At 46.0% G+C, this 22,147-nt stretch overlaps 1 long non-coding RNA gene across 1 annotated transcript; it reads right to left on the bottom strand.

Annotated features, from left to right (window-relative positions):
• Window positions 1-9,344: 9,344 nt before the first annotated feature.
• On the bottom strand, window positions 9,345-13,797 carry LOC122428242. The gene is made up of 3 exons (XR_006265674.1): window positions 13,701-13,797; window positions 13,013-13,088; window positions 9,345-9,397 (listed from the first exon to the last, which is right to left on the bottom strand). It is a non-coding gene; the product is annotated as an uncharacterized LOC122428242 (long non-coding RNA).
• Window positions 13,798-22,147: the final 8,350 nt, after the last annotated feature.

Raw genomic sequence — 22,147 nt, 5'->3', positions numbered from 1 at the left:
TTTTAGTATAAATTCCATGAGATATTTGAGACATTGTTGTTGTTCACTTGCCCAATTGTGTCCAGCTCTTTCCAACACCATGGACTGCAGCACACCAGGCTTCCCTGTCCCTCACCATCTCCCAGAATTTCCCCAATTTCATGTTCATTGCCTCGGTGATGCTGTCCAGCCTCATCCTCTGACATAACTTTTACAAAAAATTATTGTATATACTATTGCACAGGACACACTTATACTAAAAAATTGTTTGCCAGATGTCTATGCAATTCGACATACAGCAAACAATTTTTTAGTATAAGTACATCCCAAATATCATATGGGACATACTTAAAAAAATAATTACTGACTGTATAAAATTCAAGTGTGACTATACTGTGCTCACACACTCAGTCGTGTCCAACTCTTTGCTACCCCATGGACTGTATCCCACCAAGCTCCTCTGTCCATGGGATCTTCCAGGCAAGAATACTGGAGTGGGTTGCCATTTCCTCCTCCAGGGGATCTTCCCAACCCAGAAGTCGAACTTGAGTCTCTTACGTCTCCTGCATTGGCAGGCGGGTTCTTCGCCACTAGTGCCACCTGGGAAGCTACTGGTAACTAGATATCCTGTATTTTTATTTGCTAAATCTGGCAAGCCTACTTCCAGTGTGCTCAGCCATCGAAGAGGCACCTTAGCTACCTTACCTTGAAGATTCCATTAGCTGCCTCTTGCTCTCAGGACAAACCCTCAGCCTGGGCTAAGGTCCATCGTGATCTGTCTTATTCTGCTGCTTCCCACTATTCCTCACCCTGCAGCCCCACCTTGAGCCCACCAACCCTCGAGCCCACCGGACTTGGTGTCCCTTAGGTACTGAATTACTTCCAGGGTCTCTGAAATGTGCACACGCTCATCTCCAGATTTATATCGGATAGCAAATAACATTTACCCATTTCCAGATCTCTGTTAAACGATCTCTGTGGACTTCCCAGAGCCTGCAGGGCAAGGCCCCTGGGAACCAGCAACAGGGCAGTTCCTGGGTGATCGAGTGGCTACTGCTCTTTCTGTGACTCTGCGTGTGACCCCCAAGTGGCTTCCCTGGTGGCTCAGTTGGTAAAGAATATGTCTGCAATCTGGCAGACCCAGGTTTGATCCCTGGGTGGGGAAGATCCCCTGGGGAAGGAAATGGCAACCCACTCCAGTATTCTTGCCTGGAGAAATACATGGACAGAGCAGTTTAGTGGGCTACAGTCCATAGGGGTCACAAAGAGTCAGACACGACTGAGTGACTAACACTTTCCAAGTGTGCATGTCTTCACGGGTTGTGGGAGGCTGGGACTACCATGGGAATGTGGCTGTGTGGCTGGATCTTGGCTGGCAGAGGCCCGTGACAGTTGCTTCCTGGCCCTCGGATTGTGGCTGCAGACATTAGGACTGGATCAACGTAAAGTGATGAGAGCCAGCGAGGGCAGCATGACGTCAAGGCTGAGAACAGCGGTTCTCAAACCCTGACTTTTTCACACTCTGGCTATGTGACCATGGGCAAGTCTCTGAACATCTCTGAGCTTAAGAGTTCCCATCTATAAAATCGGAAATGTTAATCATCTCTATTTATTGAGGTTGGAATGCTAGTTACATGAGCTTATCTTTGTGAAGCAGCCAAAATACTGCCTGGCATGAGTAAATAGTAACTTTCAGTAATTCTATCACTTCTCATTTTCTAGCTCTGAACACATTGTATTTTATTTGGCTGTTAACTTTCCATCTCAGTCCCCCATTGGAAAGATTTTGGTGAACAGAATTTCTTATTTACCTTTGTATACGTGGGATGTGGGGGAACAAAAGGCACAGAAAGTTCTTAGTAGATATTTATCCTAACTGCCAAGATGATGGCAGAAACTTGCCTTGCAGATTATAACAGAATTGTCTTTCAAAGTGACATTTAAGCTGCATTTTGAGGGAGGAAAGAAGCTTTGCAGGCAGAAATGAGTGATGAGAAATTCGAGAAGAGCCGGGCAGTTGTTGCGAGAATGGTTTTGGAGGCAGTGTCGAAGCACAGAAGCACTGGGAGTGGTCATCTGGGGCTCTAATGTCATCTGCCAGGAGTGGCCTTGGCTGCCTTGCCAGCATCAGCCCGTCCCTGCAGGATTTGAGGCAGATGCGAGCATCAGGGATGTTACCGGGCGGGGTGAGGAGGTGGTACTGAGGGAGGCAAGTGTGGAAACAGGGAGAAGAGCTAGGAAGCTGCTGCAAAGGCAGAGGTGAAGGATGTTGGGGGTCAGAATCCCACTGCACAGGGCACGGAGGGCTCCATGCAGCCCTGCACATCACCACGGACACGTCCCCAGAGCAGGAGCTGAGAATGGTGTCCGCTGTTCCGAAGGGCCCGTCCTGGACAGAAGAGAGGTGGGAAGAGGTGGGTTTAACAGGGTGGGTTTAAATCCCTTCGGGAGTACGCCCAAAGGGATGTGGAGCCTCGCACCCTGGTCTGCCATCTCCATGGTTTTCGGAGTCGCCTACGTGTATTCATCCATCATGTAGAGTTGGCAACAGGATTCTCAAAGCCTCACTCCTAGACTTTTCTGAGCTTCTGCCTTGTGGCTTCCGGTTCAGGGGAACACAAGGAGAGTCACAAAAGCAAAGTAAAGTAATTTTACATAAGTGAAATTTGAGGAACAAGAAAGAGATGAGGTAAATCTTAAGGGAGGTTTAATCTTTTCTCTTCCTCTTACACCCAGACTCCGCATGACAGCATGCCTGAAGAACTGGCGCTGCCCTCGGGAAGGAGGGACCCGGTGCTGCTGAGTACGCTCCTTCTGCCGGCCATCATTCTGGAAGCTGTCGCTATCCAGTGTCCCCTTTTGCTCAGCATCAGCCTCTGAGAGGAGTGCCATCAGCCCATTTCACAGATGCAGATGAAACCAGCCTGGGACCTGGGATACTTTGCTGCGGTGCTGCCGTGATTGCGCCTGGACGCACCTCTTCTTGAGCAAGGAAATAAAAAGAAACTGTCTGGGACTGAAAACAGCTGTGTGCATGCCCAGTGGGGCAAATTTTGGACCCAAAAGATACAAAGAGACTAAAAAACACAACTGCCACTTTTGAAGAGGCTGGAGCGAAAAGCAGGAGGTCGGGAGTAAAGGCAGGGTATTGCTCCCTGCCCACAGCACCACCTAAGGGGTGGGCAAAACTCCTCAGCCACCCCTCCCGCCCAACCCCGGGACACACTCCATACAAGGAGCAAGCACAAAAGGGAATCTGTTGTTCCTTCTCACTACCCCTCTGGTACTCAGGGGTCCCACTAAAGCCTTGCCTGAATTTCCTGTCTGGCCTTTAGTCAATTTCCATTGATTGGGGAAGGTCAAGAACCCCTGTGGGCAACACGAACACAAAGGCTCAGAAAAGTCACATGCCTTGACTGAAACCACCTTGCTGGTAAGTAGCAGAGTCAAGATTGAAAATCAAGGCAACACTTGCACTATACCATCAAACGGGACCTGCCGTGATGACACTCTGCTTCACATCTCAGAAGCTAGAAGTCTTGCCCAGGGCCATCTTTCCCTCAAGTAATCAAAGCCCCAGACGCTTTCAAGATTCCTGGGCTTCTTTGAGCTTACAGTCACCTCCACAGAAAAACTCAAATGGACTTGGCCAAGGACGTGGCCAAGGTCCTAAGAAGGTCACCATGTGGAGCCTCAGTGCATTCCTCCCTGAAGACCAAGGTCCGGCCCCTAGCTGGTGTCATTGCTGAGTGGAGGCAGGGACCCCTGGAGATGGGCAGCCTCTGCCCCCACAGCTTCTGTTCTGGCCTCTGTGTTCCTCTGTCTTGTCTCCCTCAGGCTTCTCCCCTTTAACTGCAATTTCAGGGTTTCTGAGGTGGATTTCCAGGTGAAGTGACAACTGAGATCATAAACTGGAGGTTTTAAATGAAACAGGAAAAGAAATGGGCTCCACCAGCCTTTACCCACTGTCACTTGCATTATTTACATGAAAATATGCACATTTCTTCCTTTAATTCTAATTAAATCCAGTTTTAGGAAGAACCATGGGATCCATAAATATGGTTTCAGAGCAGAATCCATAATAAAAGCAATGAGGGTGCAAAGTCAGGCCTTTCTTTTGTGTATGTGGTTTTCATTTGAGAGACAAAGAGCTTAAGATGTCAAGGAAAAAGGAGGAGAAAGAATTTAGAAATGAGCAGATGCAAATGAAACAGTTACTCTGCAACAAATGGATATGCCAGACACATAAGGCATAGAAGGTTTCAGGGGGAAATTATAGCTCAAATCCAGGAAGATCAGATAAGACATATGATATTGCATGTAATTGTATTTTACTCTGATCCCCACTAGGAAAGAGACGGAAAGTTTGACTTTATGTCTCTTACCCTGGTCTTTAGCTTCCTCTTGACCAGCCTCAACTTTGGATTACTTCTATGTGGATGTTGAAATAACTGTGCACTTCTCAGTCATCCCACAAAGCCTGTCCATAATGGCCCTCCCCTGGACAGGTGTGGCTGATCCTCTGAGCTCCGCCATTTACCTCGATGTGCTTCCCAAGCCCCTCTAGAACCACCTGAGCAGACACACAGCCCACCTCTCTGGACCACCAGTCCTACTGAACTTGGCATGTTTGCCAAAGCTGCCTCTACACCCACCTCACACAGATAGACTTACGTGTGTGCACACACATCCACAACATCCACACAACACATGCAAAACACATCACACACACACAGTCCTCCTTTGCCTGCCCGAGGATGTAACATGATCCCATATCCTGTTTCTCCCCTTTGCTTGGTTCTGACCCTGGAACCTGGTCTGATCCGCCTGCCTTGAAGGTCCCATCAGCAGAAATTCTTCACACCCAGGGAACTGATTCCTCATGCAGCTGTGACCTGGTCCTGCTACAATGGGGCATGTGGAAAGCTGGGATTCAAGTCGTGTCTGAACGGTGGAGACATTAATCCAGAGTGAGTCGAGCCCTCTGAAAAGAGACTGCCTCTGGCCCCAGATCGACTCACCTCATGCTTGTCTTTGGATCCAAAATCGTACCACTGAGTAGTCACTGCCGAGTGTTTGAGTTGTTTTTGATGATGCAATCTATTACTTACCACATACTCTCTGTGCAAACCACAGCCCTCCATACATGTATCACCCTGGAAGGAAAATGTGTCGGATCATCAGATTCTCATAAACTGAGGCATGCGTGGGCTCCGACTTAGATTTTCCATCCGGTGAAGCTCAGAACTCACTTGGGGACTGTTCTTTTTGCTCCCCGACACTTACATTGAAAGCTCATCTGATCCTTCACCTCTTTGTCGATTGGTTAATGATCTGAAAATCATCAGAACCGGAAATTCAGGCAGCCTTGGTGTAATTTGAAGACCTATCACTAACATGTGTGTGTGTGTTTTATTTCAGGCTTTAATCACCCATATAATTATCATTTTTTAATGAACTGCCAATCAAAGACACACTATAAAATGTATGTCATCCCTGGATTGAATTGTGGAACAAATGCGATCTGCTAAATGTGGTTCCTCTCTCTCCCCTTTCATTTTCAGCCCAAGTATCTAAGTTTCCTCCATAGTACACTCAGGAAGCTCAGGGTTTCCCAGCTGCCATCCTCCCCCACACTCCCTCCTCTCTCTCCTTCTACCCTAACCACCCAAGAACCTCTTAAGAGCCTTTCCATTAGGAAAATAGCTCAAAGAAGGTGAGGTATCGGGGAGAGGGTGGGGAGGGGTGGAGGGAGGGTCGTTAGGGACAACTTGGCCCAACCCCCTCACCCTGAGGCTGGGAAGTCTGAAGACCCATGTTGTGAAGTAATTAGCCTCCAACTAATAAAAAAATTTAAAAAAATAAAATAAAATAAAGTATGCACTTGATATCTTTAAAAAAAAAAAAATCAAAGTCAGTAGAATCTTGGAAGCTGGAGGGAAATTTCAGCGGGAGGGCGGGGGGTAGGGAAAGTAGGATGGGAAAGGGACCTGGGAAGGCGAGGAGCGGGGAAGGGGAAAGGCAGGGTGGAGGATTTCACAAATGCCTGACAGCCCCGAAGAATTATGCTTTAGCCTTAAATCACACCCCGCAGGCAGTTCTAATCAAAATGCAAACTCTAAATATAATTCACATGAAGTATGTTCCGGAAATCTTTTGCCTAAATATGCCTTCAGTTATTAAGACACTTTCGTTGGGGCTTGCTTTCTCCTCAAAGGCAATGTCTACGTCTCAGCAGCAGAAATGTGGGTGATTTTTCTCTTTAACTTTCCTCTTTGAACTCTTTCTGCCTTGTGTGAATTCTTCACAGTAAGCATACATAATTTTTACAAAAACTATAAAGAACATTTGAAAATAAAAATTAGAATATTTTAATAATCTATTTTATCTTAATTATACAGGTAATGACAGCTTTGCAGATCTGACCTTGCAGAGTTGGGTTAAAAGCTAAATATACAAGATGATAGCCAAAAAAGCAGTTTAAAATTTTATAATATAGATCATGATTTATGTGAACACCCTTTGGAGCAATTCTAAATGTCCACAGGCACATCCTAGTGTGGTCAGTTCTAGAATCAGCCCAGAATGGAAAGAACTCTTTTGGAGACCAGCACGAATTTGCTGGGGCTTGCTGTTGACCTGTAATTTTCAAGGACTTCTAGCTTTATCCAGAAAGATACACAAGAACTGTTTGGAATGGTTGGGAAGGAAAGAATCCAGATAACTTCCAACAGTAAAGCAATAAAATTAATTAACAGCAGCTACTGCTGGAAAATGGAAAGTGGGAATTTGTTAATACTTTCCTGAATAATTTAAGCCAAGCAATCTATATAATGCCTAATGGATAGGCAACATTCCATAGATATCGTCAATGATTACTATCATAATACATTCCTCAGGACTACAATTCCCAAAATGTACCACTTCTCTTCTTGTCTGCCTACAATTCCCAAAATGCACTGCTCCCCTACCATCCAGCCTCCCTGCCTATTCATTGCCCTTCTGGGAGAAGTAGATATGAGAGCTAGTGGGGAAAGGAGAATACAGCCCCCAACGGGGAGAAGTAGCTGACCACACTACATCCCTAAATTAGGAGATAGAGTGAATTAAAAAAAAAAAAAAATTGTCCTGATTTTGTTCCAGAGAAGCCTGGGAGTATCATCATTGATTCTCTAGAATTGCTTGTGTTTATTTGCCTGTTCAATTTTACCCAGCTCTGTTTTGTGTTAAAACTGATGTCAACTCCTCCAGGATCTTGGTATTATAAGATGCCTGTTAGTTACGAGTGTTTCATGTTGCAATGAGTTTCAGTATTTTGCTGTTTTTATGGCTGTGTTAGTGAGAAGTTACAGGAGGGGCTACATGATTTCAGATTGGAAATTGGACCCGATTTCTGTGATTCTTTGAGTTGTTTCAGGTTTAGAACAAGAAAGACACCAAGTGTTGCATCAAAAGATATTACACAGTGTAAAAATTCGTATGGTAGAGTCTTTCTCACACCTTAAAATTATACAAAGCATAGATTACTCAGGAAAAGAATTACTCATTGGCTCAGTAGTGTCCAACTCTTGGTGACCCTAAAAACTATAGCCCACCAGACTCCTCTGTCCATAGAATTCTCCAGGCAAGAATACTGCAGTGGGTTGCCATTCCCTCCTTCAAGGGATCTTCCCAACCCAGGGATCCAACCAGAGTCTCCTGTGTCTTCTGTGTTGGCAGACAGATTGTTTACCACTGAGCCACCTGGGAAGCCCTCAGAAAAAGAATAAAATGGCTCTAAGAAGAGGCCAAGCCCAAAATTTTCAGAAAACCATATTTTATCTTAGGAAAAATTGTGAGAGGTATTAAGAATAATATACATTAAAATTTTAATCAGATAAAAACTGCTATATCTATGAATTAAGTCAAATCAAATCAAATTGTTATTTTTGTAGATCAAAAAGCAGTTGTATAGTGACAATTTCAAATGGTTCATCCTAGAAGTTGGGTTTTTCACCAAACATTTTTTGAGCACTTACTACTCTCAGGACTCTGCTGCGGGGCTCACAGGTTTGAGAAAGACTTGCTCTTCAAAAGGCAACATTTCAGAGATCCCACTGATCGGGTCTTAGACAGGAGCTGACAGAACAATCCTAGACAGCATATTAAAAAGCAGAGATATTACTTTACCAACAAAGGTCCGTCGAGTCAAAGCTATGATTTTTCCAGTAGTCGTGTAAGGATGTGAGAGTTGGACTACAAAGAAAGCTGAGCACCGAAGAATTGATGGTTTTGAACTGTGGTGTTGGAGAAGACTCTTGAGAGTCCCTTGGACTGCAAGGAGATCCAACCAGTCCATCCTAAAGGAGATCAGTCCTGGGTGTTCATTGGAAGGACTGATGCTGAAGCTGAAACTCTAATATTTTGGCCACCTGATGCGAAGAACTGACTCATTGGAAAAGACCCTGATGCTGGGAAAGATTGAAGGCGGGAGGAGAAGGGGACCACAGAGGATATGATGGTCAGATGGCATCACCGACTTGATGGACATGAGTTTGGTTAGGTTCTGGGAGTTGGTGATGGACAGGGAAGCCTGCTGCAGCCCGTGGGGTCACAAAGAGTCAGACACGACTGAGTGACTGAACTGAACTGACAGAGCAACAGGAATGGAGACACTGAAAAGCTTTTGTATTGTTTTTAATGCAGACATAACAACAGGACTGAAGCTCAAGGACGCAGTGAAGGGTGCTGAGGTCAAGAGCTACCGTGCATCACTGGGAACAGTCACAATTGCTCTGGCGACAAGTTGCTGGCATCTCTTTGCTCTTGCATGGCATCACTGGATATGGGCTGCTGGTCAGGTTAAGCAGCTATTGATGTGGCTGCCAGGAGGACTCATCTTCAATTAACAATGGTTTGGCTATAAAACCCACAACTTGAGCTGGTCTGAAAAGAGGCTATGATCTTAAAGTGCACCTTGAGAAGCTACCATCATTAGCCATTGCTGAAGGACACCACCATGAGCAGGAGAGAGAGTTCAGCTGGGAAGATGTGCCCCCCTCCCCAGCCTCGTCGCACTGTGACCCACTGGGAAATGGCACCCAGGGAAGCAAGAAGATGTTCTTTCTAAAAAGTATTTATTTACGTGTTTATTTTTGGCTGTGTTGGGTCTTCGTTGATATGTGGGCTTTCTTAGTTGCGGTGAGCAGGGGCTACTCTTTGTTGCGGGGCGTGAGCTTTTTATTGTGGTGGCTCCTCTAGTTGCAGAACACAGGCTCTAGAGGACAGGCTCAGTAGCTGTGGCCCACAGCATTAGTTGCATGTGGAATCTTCCAGGACGAAGGATTGAACCCATGTCTCCTGCACTGGCAGGCGGATTCCTATCCACTGAGCCACCAGGGAAGTCCCAAGAAAATGTTCTTTTATGATCGTTTTCATTCTGGAAAAAAACGATGGACAATTTGCCAAGGAAATCTATTGAGTTTGATGATCTTCATATTTTAAGATGAAGGCTCAGATCAGTTCCTGAGGTTTGAACTGTAAGCAGCCTTAAGAAAACTCAGTGAAGATTGTGGCCAGAGCACAGTTTATAAAGGTTTGCTCATGGATAAGAAGCTTCCATCTGATGTAAATCTTTTCAAAGAAAAGACCAGTTATCATGTGTAAAATAGATAAATAGTGGGAAGCTGCTATATAACACAGGGAGTCCAGCCTTATGCTCTGTGATGACCTAGAGGGATGGGATGGGGAAGGGGAAGGAGACTCAAGAGGGAGAGAGGGGAAATATATATATATACACACACACACATCTATGTATATGACTGATTTGTGTTGTATGGCAAAAAGCAACACAACATTGTAAAGCAATTTTCCTCAAATTAAAAATAAATTTTAAAAAAAGAAAAAAAAGACAGGTATTTGGAAATGCTTGGAGAAGGCAATGGCAACCCACTCCAGTATTCTTGCCTGGAAAATCCCATAGACAGAGAAACCTGTAGGCTACAGTCCATGGGGTCGCAAAGAGTCAGATACAACTGAGCGACCTCACTTTCTCTTTCTTTCCGTCACTGTGTTGTTTCAGTGAGACTGTACATTTTAATTTACCCTTAGTTGTGCTCCATGTGGCAAAGGAAAGGCCTCAAGGAGAGTGGACAAACATCAAAAACTTTAAAAATGTTTAAATATCAAAGGGTGGATGAATAACCCATTGTAGTATGATTAGGCATAAAACAGAGTAATTAAATACAATGAAGGAAGATATATGGTAATTTAAGCTAACTAAAAAGGAAGAGGAGATGCTCTTTCTTCAACTATAAAATTATCAATGAAGAAATTTTCATGAGCACCATCTGTTGAGATATTTAATATTAAGCTAGATAAATAAGTCAAAAATACTTTGTCCTCTAATTAGAGGACAAACCCAAACTGAGTCACAGAAAATCCTGAGATATATACAATCATTACTTTTTTACTTGGGAACATGAGATCTTCAAAACTTGGAATTGCCATTAGCTTATAAAGAGCTGCTCTGAGGTCCACTACATAACTTCGGGGTAAGAGAAGAGTTTTTCTAGTAAAACTAGTGTATCTCTCAAATATAATCAAGGAAACCAGCATGCTTCCAAAAATCTAAAAAAATAAGAAGAAACGTCATTGAAATTGATGATGGTATTGATTACTGATGATCCTGTCATGCAGTTTTGGCCCACTGACCTCTGCCCTGTAAGTCCTATTTCTTAGGTGCTTTACTATAATATTTGGAGGGAATGTAGCTATGAGGATTCTAGTTGTTAGATGGGTGGTTTCCTCTGAAGGCATCAATGCTCCTCTCCAATATTTCCAGTTGCTTTCCTTCCAGACAGTCCAAGAACTGTTCCCTGCTCCTCGCGGTCTAGTTGTGGCTGCATGACTTGCTTTGGCAGAGCTGTGAGTGGAGGTGGCATGTGTTACTTCAGGAGGGTCTTCCCTGTACCCACAATCAAAGCAAGGCAGTGACTGTGGAGGCAGCTCCAAGCCACCTTGCAGAGGAAGCACCTGCAGTGGCCTTTGTGGGAACAAGAACAACAGCTCTGTTGCTTTTAAGCCCCAAGTCTTGGAGATATCACAGCAGCATTGCCAAGTCTTATTCTAGTACAAATCCCAAGAGTAAATTAACCAAATTTCTGGCTGTAAGTCAAGCTCCACTAAGTGTAGTTAGTATAAATCAGTTTCCCAATGCCTCATCAATCTTGGGACAATTGAAAACATGAAATGTCTAAATTTTGCAAGTTAAAGAACAGGTTCTGGAGCTGCAGAGACACTGCTGAGGTTAAATTCTGGAAGAATCAGTCTTGTCCTGTCAATGTTCTTAAAAAAGAGGATCAAGAGAGGCTGCAGACCTGAGCTCAGGGAAGGCTCCTGACCACGAATGGAGGAGAACCACACACCTTCTGTCCAAAACAACTCCACACAATGCAAGGCGGCATCACTCCACCCCTAGCTGGCTCTGGGCAGAGTTAGCCCCAGTCAGAAAACTGGTTGACATCCAGGTTACATTTGATAGTCTTTAAGTGAAAGTGAAAATCTCTGTCATGTCTGACTCTTCGCGACCCCATGGACTATACAGTCCATGGAATTCTCCAGGCCAGAATACTGGAGTGGGTAGCCTTTTCCCTCTCCAGGAGATCTTCCCAACCCAGGGATTGAACCCAGGTTTCCTGCAATGCAGGTAGATTTTTTACCAGCTGAGCTACCAAAGTACAGTAGACTCAGGCTTAGTTTTTTGTTTGTGTTTTGTTTATATACAACCCTCTGCATTAATTATTATGTGAAATGGTATTGGTAATGTGAAAATCCAAGCTAAACCACAGGAAGGAAAAAATTGTATATGCAGGTGTCCAGCTACTAAATCATTATGCCCTTAAGAAACTACCAAACCCCTGACAATGGAAGAGAGATGGGGGTAATGATAACCTACTAGTAGCTGTGTTTATTGTTTCAGGGACCAACACCCCCGACCCAAGACCTGATCATGCAGTGACAAAGAACTTGGAGACTTATGCTCAGTGAGAAATGCAGACATAGAAGACCTCCTTTGTGTGAACATTAATATGAAATGTCCGGAATATGGAAATCCATAGAGATGAAAGCAGACAAGAGATTTGTGGTAGAATCACTGTTGGCTGGATTTGAATCTCAGCGGGACCCACATTCCTGGAACACATCTCTCTGAGTCAGTATTTCCTGCTGTGATCTCAGAGGCCACCTCTCCCTCCTGGAACCCTGGTCACCATTCCCTCAAATCTGGGAACACACTGCAGTGCAGCTGGGGGGTTATTTGCCAATCTCACCACTCTCAGGGATTCCACGTTGCAGCCCTAAATGAGAGGAGGGAAGTTCACCTTTATTATTTTTTTTCCATTTTTAAAAATTATTTTAGTATAATTGCTTTACAGGGTTGTGTTAATTTCCTGCTGTACAAAGAAGTGAATCAGCCATATGTATACATGTATCTCCTCCCTCTTGAAACTCCCTCCCGCCGCCCCCATCCCACCCCTCTAGGGCATCACAGAACACCAGGCTGAGCTCCCTATGCTATATAGCAGCCTCCCTCCAGCTCCACACCAGGCCAAGTGGCCTTATTGTTGGCCTGAATTTTTTCCCCTAGTAGAGTTGATCCTGCCAGCACCATTAATCTGTTCCTAAACCACGTGTTGGCCCACGGACGATGTTCATCTGTCTTTACCCATGCGACACAGTTCCTTCCTCTATTAAAACTAATATTTTAATTGCAAAGAGGCTCTGCCTGGAAGTCCTTCCAACGCCCCGGGCTCTCTGCCTGCACTTTTAATCTGGTAGGACTTGTCTGACCACAAGAAACTCTTAGAGCCTCAGGGAGGCTGAGCAGGTCTCACTGAGGCAGGAAAAAAGGAGACTGTTCTAAATAAACTATCAGGAGGCCTCTTGCCCATAAACACATTCTGGCTCCCTCAAACACTGAGGCAGGCTCTTTGCCGGGCACAAGTGAAGTTCGTGCCCAGAGCCTTTGGTTAGACTCATCCTGGCCAATTGTTACCTATAAGCTCTGGAAATCAGCGTCTGGGTAAGAGGAAGGAGAGGCCACCTGTCCATGTCCGGCTTCTCACCCAGTCCTGCAAAACAGCGTGGCAGCCTGCAGTGAGCAAATGGACAGATGGACAGAGGAAGGCCTGCTGGGCTCCTGTCCAGCATGCTAGAGCTTGGGATAGGCAGGGAGCAGGTTTCCCTTCATCTCCCTGTATTTGATGTGGTCTTCATCTCCCAGGAAGTCACCCTGGGAACCCAGGGAAGCTGCACGGCAATGGGGAAGGGGCAGCCCCAGCTGTGGGTAGAGCAGGCTGAGACGGAGGTTGTGCTGCAAGTTTGGGGAAAGGGTCAGACGGATCCTACTGACTCGAAAGGCAAGAAGATGCTCGGAAGGTCAAAGTAGCAACGACCAGATCTCTTGAGTTGGGGTGGATTTGCCTCTCCTCCCTCCCACAGTTTGGCCTCCCAGAGTCACGCGTCTGGGAGTGAACCCCAGAATCAAGGGCAAGCGAGGTTCAGAATGGCAAGTGAAGCTCAGGGTTGTTGTCTGGCCATGCCTCCCTCCATGTGAAATCGCTCTCTTGGGGGTAGAGTCTACATGGCTGGGACCCTCTTGAAGAAGCTCCTCTGACACCTAGAGAAAGTGGGAAGGCCTGGGGAGAGCATCCAGGGCTGATGGCAGGCTGCCCAGCACTCACCGTAACTCAGGGTGCTTGGGCTTGAGTTTCAGTATCCAGGAAACCACGGGGCTACCCCTTCACAGGTGCAGCTTCCTGTCTGTGCACCCAAACTCAGGCTATCCTACTGAATTAAGCTGAAAATTGCTTCGTTTAATCATTAACCTGGCAGCAGAGTTGTACTTAAGCTTCCAGAGGGAATCGCCAGCCTTATGGTAAACACAGATTCATCACAAAGAATTTTCCACGCTTTGTGATGGAGGGCAAATTCCACCTTCACTCCCGTCACTCTGTAAATAAGTTTTCCCACCTATCGGAGCAGAAATGCTCTGGCTGATTCATGTTGAGGTTTGACAGAAAACAACGAAATTCTGTAAAGCAATTAGCTTTCAATAAAAAAATTAAAAACAAAAGAAAGCCAATTATTTTTTTTAAAAAGCACTTCTGAAGAGTTTAAGACTTTATTCTGACTTAACTGGTTGGGAAAGCAATATTGGGAGTTTTGACGGTCCGTTTGATCTCATTATCTGAGTCTATAATCTAAAGATGTGGACGAACATTTACTATGAATGGTTAGATGCCCCGGAAATGCTCCACTGAGCATGTCCATGAACTATGTTAATTATTTACTAGTCTTAACAGGTTTCTCTTTAACAGTTTACTTGTTAGAGATCATTGCCAGCTCAGCTGTGGGTCTGGGTTGAGGCATTTGTTCCCAGAGGCTCACCTGGGTAGAAGGAACCACCAAGCCTTGCCAACATCCCCGAAGGCCTTTGACTTTGTCTCGTTTGTCTGGCCACTGAACCGGCAGCAGAAGGCCCTCACCTCTTCTCCAGTGGCAGAGGCAAGTCAACCCCCAATTTCTTCCTGGAAGCAGCTCAGGGAGTCTTCTCACAGTGGGTCATCCGGTCACATACAACCCTTTGTACATAGCGGCCACTCGGCCTGAGCCCTGCCCCTAGATGGAAGAGAGCATGCTAGAACATGATCAGGGGCTTCCCTGGTGGCTCAGTGGTAAAGAATCCACCTGCCGATGCAGGAGTTATGAGTTCGGTCCCTGGTCCAGGAAGATCCCGCGTGTCGTCCCCAGCTAAGCCGCTGCTCCACAACTATTGAACCTCTGCTCTAGAGCCTGGGAGCTGCAACTACTGAAGCCCACACACCCTAGAGCCCGTGGCTCCTCAACAAGAGAGGCCACCCCAGTGAGAAGCCCACACACTTGGAGAGCAGCCCCCACGGCAACTAGAGGAAAGCCCATGCAACAGCACAGACCGGGCACAGCCAGAAAGAACGAACACGAACGGCAGCACGGCACACATCTCACAAGTACCACACTGGGTATTTTGCTAGAACCTTCTCTCCCAAGATTCCTTCCTCCTCCCACCAGTCCTGTGAGAGAATCAGTGCAGCCTCCGAGGCCAAGGGGGTGACGTAACCCCCTCAGTGCCCACCTTCCCCTGGGCAGCACGGCTGTCTCTTCTCCTTGCAGTGACCTTCTGGCTGGCTTTCGCTGACCTTGGGGACAGCACGCACTCCTGCACGTTAGAAAGTCTCCTTTAATGTCTGTGGAGGTGATGAACGTCTGCAGAACTCTGAACACACACGACAGCCTGTTTAACAAGAAGCAGAAACTGGAGGAAGGATGTGGTCTTCCCCGGCCGGAGTGAATCAGGCTCTGGGCCGGGTGCCTCATCCTGAGTCACCGGGACGCTCCCTGCTGTTTTCTCATCAGCTGTGGGGCCTGTGAAACACATTGATGGTTTCCTTTCCTGAGCTCAGCAGAGGCTCTGGCTCAGGTCTCCACAGTTTTGTAGAAAAGACTTCAATGTGTAATGAGTCCAGTGTATAAAATTTCTCTTTTTATAGCTGGCCCAGCAAATCGTAAGATCCTTCAAGGAGAAGGTGAAATGTGAACTGCAACGTGCTTCACTGGTCCTGTGTTCTTTTAAGCTTCAGCCAACAAAGTAGCTAAGGATGCTGCTGGTAAACGCATTGAAACCTTTACTGCAGGACCGCTGATTATTCTCGAATGTCTCCTCTGCCCAGATACCTTCCTGCTCCACCCGCCTCCTTGCGGAAACCAAAGCAGTCAGCTGTCACAGGAGCCAAACCACAACTTCTACGGCCCATCCCGTCCTAACACAATTTTTGTGGCCCTGGTTATAGGGTGAATTGTATGGCCCACCTTCACCCGTACAAATTCACATGGTAAAGCCTTAATCCCCAGGACCTCAGAATGTGACTGTATTTGGAAAAAGAAAAAAAAAATTATTTTTGGCCATGCTGGGTCTTCGTTGCTGCCCGTGGGCTTTCTCTAGTCCCAGTGTGCTGGCTTCTCATTTCAGTGGCTTCACTTGTTGGAGAGCAAGGGATGTAGGCAGAGCGCGTGGGCTCAGGAGTTGTGGTGCATGGGCTTAGCTGCCCTACAGTGCTTGGAATCTTCCAGGACCAGGGACCGAACCCCTGCATTGACAGGCAGACTCTCAACCCCTGGACCACCAGGAAAGTCCCTGGAGATAGAGCCTTTAGTAAGGTAATTAAAGTGAAATGAGGCCACAAGGATGACCCCAATCCTATCTTACCACTGTCCTTGTAAGAACACATAAAGACACACAGAGACATCAGGGGTGTGCGTACTCACAGAGGAAAGACCGTGTGAAGCATCAGCGAGAGGGCGGCTATCTACAATCCTAGGAGAGAGGCCTCAGAGAACACTGACCCTGCTGACACCTTGTTCTTGGACTTCCAGCCCCAGAACTGTGAGAAAATGTCAGTCAAGTCAGCCACCCAGATATTTTGTTATGACATCCCAGGCAAACTAATACAGACACTAAAAAAATTCACTCTTTTTCTGATGTGAACAAAAAACAAAACTTAAAATATCTTTGACTCTAAAAGTTTATTTTCTTCTGAGTTTAAAAGAAATTGCACTATTTTTGTGGGCCCCCTGGCGTATGATGAGCTTTGAGCAAGCTCCGCTTGTGCCTGATGGAGAAGCCGGCCCTGCCGTTATCCAGGGCACCTGGACCACTCTTCACTGAAGCCGGTTTTCCCACTGACGCTGGGTTTCTCCCAGGGATCCCTGCACAACAGCTCACATTTTATTATGACCCCAAGCCAGGCTGCTGGGATCAATGTGCTTTGCCATTTCATAATCCAGCCTCCCCCGAGAATCTTCGAGGGGTGAGGCAATTTAGAAGCACCTTGATAAACACCAATTTAATAATCAGCAATGAGGCCTCAGGTAACGATTCATAGTCAGAACAATGTCATCCCTAGGTGACTGCGCCCCAGCAGTGGGCAGTCTCTCAAGCCCCTTGATTAAACTCATGGATGCATTTGAAATCAAAATAGGATTCCAGAGGTGGAAATGATTTGTAAGAGGTCACAGAGAGCATTTCATTTACCATGATGCAATTATACAAATTTTATGCATGACTTCGATAAGATAGGAAGGTTATTTATTAAATCAAGAAGCCACTTGAGTTCTCTTTATTAGTAATACATTGACATTGTCCCGCAGCTGGGCAGGGCTTAGCCAGGTCTGTGGCCAAAAGCAAGAGGATTCTGCAGTGAAGTATGGGCTCACCCAGGGTAGAAGGGGGTGGACATGTCGGCTGTGGGAGGTATCTGTAAGAACACAGAGGCACAAAACAGGCTAACACACTCAAGGCAGGCACGTGGGTGCAGATGAGTCCACGGTGCAGGAGGAGAGAGGGTTCAAAGGCAGAAGGGGACAGACTGGTCCTAAGGGGGCTGTTAAGGTTTCCATGGGGATAAGCTTCTCAGAGTCCATTCCCAGGAAATCCTGACGTTTCCAGAACAGGAAATCTGAACCCATGTGTGGTGGGCTGAAATATACCCACCCACCCCCTTGCCGCCCGCCAAAGAAAAAGATGTCTATGATTTGATCTCCTAAATGTAAGTGCGTGACCTTAAATGGCAAAAGAGAAGTTAGCAGATGTGATTAAGTCAAAGGTTTTGAGATGAAAAAATTAACCTGGATTATTGGGTAGAATCAATGTAAACACAGGAGTCCTTATGGGAAGGAGACAGGGGAGTCAGAGGAGGAGATTTATAAAAACAGAAGCAAAGATGAGAAAGAGAAAGAAAGAGAGGGAAAGAGAGGGAGGGAAATCTAAAGAGTCTGTGCTGCTGGAAGATGGAGGAGGGGGCCAGGAGCCAAGAAATGCCGGTGGACTCTAGAAACTGGAAAGGCAAGGAAGCAGCATCCCTTCTAGAGCTTCCAGAAGGATCACAGTCCTGCTAACCCACTTTACGATGCCCCTCCAGAACTGCAATATAATAACTGTGTGGGTTGTTTAAAGCCACTCAGTTTGTGGTAATCTGTTAGAGCAGCCACAGGAAACTAATGCATCTGTAAAGAAATGGTATCTCGTCAGATCCTGAGCAGGTACAGCTGTCCCCTCTGGAGATAGCATCAATCTGCCCAAGGGTCCCCGTGACCAGCCAGCCCACAGCCAAATTGCTGTAATCCTAGTTTCTCCGTCTTCAACAGGAATTCTAACAGCAAGTTGGCAGACTCAGGGACTGCTAGCCTGTTACAGTTTTAAACCAGAAGTCCACTACTGCAGTGTGATAGACTTTTAATAATATTCAAAACAAAAGTAGTTGCCATGGCAAAGTACCATAAATATCACTTAAGCAACTCAGAGATGCTATTGCTTAATTAATTTCAGTGTTGGCTGTTTTTGCTGCCCTGTAGATAAACACTGACTGTATGTGATCTTTTTTTAAGACAGCTGAATCGACATAAATGGACCCTAGTTATGTTTATTTCTGGTTCTTTTTTTTTTTTATAATAATGTCCAATGCTTCCAAGGAAATGCTCTTAGTCTTAAGTGAGTTCTGTATTCTTCACTTAATCAAATAATTCATTTTGCCCCAGAGTCACTGGGGAGAAGTTAAAAGATGACAGTCTTCAACTCAGTTCATAGAAGGACTTTCTATGAATTAGATCTGGGAAATGGAAGACACAGACTGGACCATTCTGTGAATTAAATAGGATGGTGAGACATAGGAGCTTCCCAGGTGGCGCTAGTGGTAAAGAACCCATCTGCCAATGAAGGAGACGTAAGAGACATAGGTTCAATCCCTGGGTCAGAAAGACCCTCTGGAGAAGGAAATGGGTGTAAGATACTGACAAGATCTTTCCTTGGCCTCTGAAGCTGCTTAAGAATGCAGCACTTGCCATGAAGATGACACACCTCTCCAGGGCCACCATCAGAGATGAGCTGAGGCTTAGCATGAAACTCTGTTGTCCGCGTGGAAAGAGAAGCCAAACTGGCTAGAGGCTCCTGCCATTGAAAATGGACAGGATTGGGAGAGTCAAGGTTGACTGCCTTTGGTGCAAGAAAACCCTGGGTTTGAAGAGCCGAAACCACACTGGCTTAAGTGCCAGTGTCTAAGAGGACTAGCTACTTGACAAGAGATTCGGAAGCAGGAGGTCATGAGGTGGATCACAGTGGTGGGAGTGGAGGGGTAGAGGAGGGCATCAAGTCTTAGCTGGACCACTCGTACCTGGACACATGAGAGCCAGCATGTGGGTGTCTGCTGAAGAAATGGGACTCATGACTCTCCATGCAGACAGACCGTCAACAGTCAGGTCCAACACCTTGCTTCCAGAGACAGGGGGTTGCCATAAAAAGGAGCGATGATTCCACCAAACCAGGAGGGGACAGTCAGTCCACACATACATGTAAAGAAGGGGGCAGGTTTTTTTCCTTTCCCTTCCTAATGCCCCAACCCCAGACCAGGAAGAAAGGAGGCCAGACCCAAGGCCCATTTAAAGCCTGCTCAGAACTTTAAAATCAAATGTGAGATTGAAACTAGTGAGCAGGACTGGATCTTAATAATAGAATGAGACTTCTTCAGTAGGAAGAGAGCCTGAAAGGTGGTGAAATCCACCTGAGGTTGTGGGGAGGGAGCCTGTTCCCTGGTAGGAAAGACAGAAGCAGCTGGACAGAGCCCAGATACAATCAGCTCCTGTGGAAGGAATACGCCCCTGCCACCACACTGCCCAAGGAGAGGCCCCCAGAGACAAGTCTCTTCCCAGCCATCTCCAAGATCTCTCCCTCCATTTGAAGCCATCCCCTGGGTCCAGCCTCATTTAAAATGCCCTGTAGACATTGTTCAGGGGGAGGGGGTTAGGTTGTTGTTTGTGTTTGGTGCCATGAAGAGCTCCTAATGTTCTAGAGTCTATGCTTTCACACATTATCTCGTACACACAATTTTGTAAAATGTCAACTTTTTTGTATTTGTTTCTGGCTGCATCGTGTCTTAGCGGTGGCACGTGGATCTCTCGTTGCTGTGTGCTGGCTTCTCTCTAGTTGCAGCGTGCTGCCAGGCTCAGCTGCTCCGTGGCATGTGGCTCTCCAATCAGAGACTGAGCCCACATCCTCTGTGTTGGAAGATGGATTCTTAACCATTGGAACATTAGGGAAGTCCCACATTTTTGTAATTTTTGATGGACTCATGGATTGCTTTATAAACTGCTATTTCAAAAGATAAGTTAAGCACCTTTCTGAGTCAACTGATACTACTACTGATACTTCTATACTACTAATTTAATGACTACAAAATTCCCACTGGATATAGATGCCACTATGTAATTAATCAGCCTATCATGTGACCAGGGCCTGACTTGTGTGGATAATTTTGTCTTCTTCTCTAATGAAATGTCTCATTTATTTCTATTCTCCTTTTAGTAATTCAAGCGCTTGATGTTTGGAGGTTCAACAATATCTCCTAACTATTCTTTAAAAGCAAGCATGTGCTTAGTGTGTTGTCCATGGTTGGGAGGGGGTGAAGCACAGATCAAATAATCACAAACGCCTGTATATGCTGACAAACTAAGATGTTATTAAGAGAAAAGAATACAGTGCAGGGAGGGGATCACAGAAGAACTTGACTGAATGATGGAGGGGCTGGGAGGGCTTGGTCATGGGAGGCTTTTCTAAGAACGTGACAATTTAGCTAAAATCTGAGGACCGTTTCAAACATCCTGAATTGCTGGTCTCACATGATCTAGCTAGGCGTTTAAATTTGATGCTTACAAAACAAGTTGAAAGAGAAAACAGTTTTAATTATAGCACCAAGAGCAAAGGAAAAATGGGTCTAAATTCTCCTTAGTTCAAGTCTCTAGGCAAAGGCCAGGTATGAGAAGGTGTCCCCAAGCTGCCTTATGATTGCTTGTTATTCTTGGAAAGAACTGAGAGGGCAGGAAACTCCATCCATGTCAGCCAGGGGCCTTTGGGAGGAGGGACCAGACTGAGCCCAGAATGTCCCAGTCTGTGGCAAGTGCCTTTGGCTGGTGGGACTTTGTCCCTGAGTTGCCCTGCCAGGGCTCTGGAGACACATTCAGCCTGTCACCAGGTAAAGTTTTACCAGAATTAAAGGGCTTTAAATGGCTTGACCTGATAGTACTGGGCTGTGGAATTCATTTTAGATCCCTTTCAATATTTGCACAAAGACCCAACTCATGTCCAAAACTTGCCATCATTAGCTAAGAAATAACTCACCTTAATGAGATGAATCACCGGTGCAAATGTAACCTTCAGGCATTTGGGGTTAAGGTAGGTCTAATTTCTTGAGAACAAAAGAATGGCAATTTGACAGCTTTGTTCAAAGTCATAGAAACTTCCTAGGAGAGGGGATCAGTCGCTTTATCCCCTGGAGGTCTGAAGAGTTATTCTGACCTTAAAAGTGATGCGAGAGGTGAAGTCTTTGCAAGAAAGGAGTCCTTCCTCGTGGTAACGTTATCTTCTGCCTTCACACTGTTCACAAAAGACGATCTTGCTGATCTTAATTAAGGCTGTTCAGAAACAGCTGTGGCACTCCGCTTCATGTGCAGGAATCTTCTAGAAAACGGTCTGACGGACTCATGCAAGGCAGGCCGAGCCTGGGGGAGCAGCTGTGATGCCTCACCGGCAGATATGTCAGTGGCCTCCCCTCTCCAGGTGGGTCCCTCTGATGCTGGAACTTCAAGGCCATGGAGAGAACCCTCAGGTCCATAAATGAATGGAACTGAACAAATCTGTCCATACTGGTCATGTCAAAGTCATCAGCAAATGACAAAGAGTAATGACTCCAGGCCAGGAGCCCTGGGTCTGAATCCCAGCTCTGTCATCTACTAACCGTGTGACTTTGGACAAGCTCCCTAATTCCTCAGCTTCCGTTTCCTCATCTGTAAAATGACAACGATGACACGGCCCCCCATAGCGTTACTGTGAGGATTAAAGATGTCGGCATTTGGAAAGAACTCAAAACCGGGCTTAGTCGGTGGAAAGAGCTTTAATAGGTGTCATTACTATTAATGCAAGGGCTTCCCTGGTGGCTGAGGGGGAAAGAATCCGCCTGCCAATGCAGGAGACCCAAGAGATGGGTCCCTGGGTTAGGAAGTTCCCCCGGAGAAGGAAATGGCAACCCACTCCAGTATTCTTGCCTGG

This window comes from Cervus canadensis, chromosome 2 (assembly GCF_019320065.1).
Source record: "Cervus canadensis isolate Bull #8, Minnesota chromosome 2, ASM1932006v1, whole genome shotgun sequence".
Lineage (NCBI taxonomy): Eukaryota > Metazoa > Chordata > Mammalia > Artiodactyla > Cervidae > Cervus > Cervus canadensis.
This window is presented reverse-complemented; position numbering and strand designations above follow the sequence as displayed.